Genomic DNA, 2,293 nt, shown 5'->3' on the forward strand with positions numbered 1-2,293 from the left:
TAACCTACAAAGGAACACCTAGCAGGCTTTCAGCATATTTCTTAGCAGAAACTTTACAGGCAAGGAAAGAATGGAATGATATATTAAAAATACTGAAAGACAAAGACTTTCAGCCAAGAATACTCTATCCAGTGGAAAGATCCTTATGATACAATGGAGAAATAGAAATTTTCCCAGATAAACAAAGGCTGAGGGATTTCATTGCCACTAGATCTCCCATACAAGCAATGATCAAGAACGTACTCATACCCAAATTAAAAAGAAGGCAAATGTCTACAAAGCTTTGAGCAAAAAGATAAATAGACAGACAAAATCAGAAAGCTACAGCTCTGTTTCACAACAGGGTAGCAAATGCTTAATTATAACTTAAAATAAGAAGGGAAGGAAAGCATCAAAAGTAACTATAAACACTTCAACTTAGTCACAAACTCACAACACAAAAATGAATAACTTGTGACAACAATAACTCAGAAGGAGAAGAGGAAAGGGATGGAACCTGCTTAGCCTAATGGAGATAAGAGGCTATCAGAAGATGGACTATCTCATCTATGAGTTCTTCATACAAACCCCACAGTAACCAGCAAACAAAAAATCAGAGCAGAGCCATAGATCACAAAAAAAGAGACAACCTCCATGAAAACCCCCAAAGTGAAATGGTAGTCAGAAACACAATGGAAGAGAAACAATGAAAATATAGATTAGGTGGGATTAAGCCCTCAAGTATCAATAATCACTCTAAATGTAAATCAATTGAATTCTCCAGTCAACAGACACAGAGTGGTGGGGTGGATTAGAAAACCAGACCCAACAATATGCTGCCTCCAGGAAACACATCTCAGCTCTAAAAACAAACAGGCTCAGAAGGAAGAGATGGGAGAAAATATTCCAATCAAATGGCAAAAAAAAGAAAGTAGGTGTTGCCATACTTATATCAGACAAAGCAGACTTCAAGATAAAAAAAGACTATGAGAGACAAAGCGGGGCAGTATATAATGACAAAGGGGACTTTCCACCAAGAGGACATAACACTTATAAAAATATATGCACCTAACACAGCAGTAAAAAAGAATAAAAAGGAACCCTCTATAGAGCCAAAGGGAGAAATTAACAACAACACAATAATAGCAGGGGACCTGAACACCCCACTTACATCCATGGATTGATCATGCAGAGAAAGGCAACAAGTCAATAGTGTAATTAAATGAAACGTATGATCAGATGAACTTAATCGATATACATAGAGCATACCCTCCCAAAACAACAGAATACACATTCTTCTTAAGTGTACATGGAACATTCTCAAAGATAGACGATATGTTGTGAAACAAGGCAAGCCTGAATAAATTTAAGATTGAAATAATATCAAGCTTCTTTTCTGACCACAAATCTACGACACTTGAAATCAACTACAAGAAAAAAGATGGGGAAGTCACAAATATGTGGAGACTAAAGAACACACGACTGAAGAACCATTAGATCAATGAACAAATCAAAGGAGAAATCGAAAAATACCTGAAGACAAACGAAAATGACAACAAAACAACTCTTATGGGATGCAGCAAAAGCAGTTCTAAGAAGGAAATTCATAGTAATACAAGCACACCTCAACAAACAAGAAAAATACCAAATAAGTACCCTTAAACTACACCTAATAGAATCAGAAAATGAAGAATAAATGAAGCCTCAAGTCAGCAGAATGAGGGAAATAATAAAAATTAGAGAAGAAATAAATGAAATAGAGACTAAAAAAACTGTAGAATGGATCAATGAAACAAGGAGCTGGATCTTTGAGAAGACTGAAACAAGATTGACAGACCCTTAGCCAGACTCACTAAGAAAAAAAGAGAGAAGGCTCAAAGACATAAAATTAGAAATGAAAGAGGAGAAACTACAACAGATACCACAGAAATCCAAAGGACAATAAGAGAATACACTGAACAACTTATATGCCATCAAATTGGATAACCTAAAAGAAATAGATAAATTCTTAGATTCACACAACCTCCCAAAACTGAATCAAGAAGAAATAGAGAAAATGAACAGACTAATCACATGTAAAGAGAACGAAATGGTTATCAAAAACCTCCCAAATAACAAAAGTCCAGGACCAGATGTCTTCTCTGGAGAATTCTACCAAATATTCAAACAAGATTTAATACCTATGCTTCTCAAACTATTCCAAACAGTTGAAGAAGATGGAACACGTCCTAATTCATTCTATGAGGCCAACATCACCCTGACAGCAAAAGTAGCCTAGGACAGCACAAAGAAGTAATATTACAGGCCAATATCA

Source organism: Diceros bicornis (genome assembly GCF_020826845.1).
Source record: "Diceros bicornis minor isolate mBicDic1 chromosome 13 unlocalized genomic scaffold, mDicBic1.mat.cur SUPER_13_unloc_1, whole genome shotgun sequence".
Classification (NCBI taxonomy): Eukaryota; Metazoa; Chordata; class Mammalia; order Perissodactyla; family Rhinocerotidae; genus Diceros; species Diceros bicornis.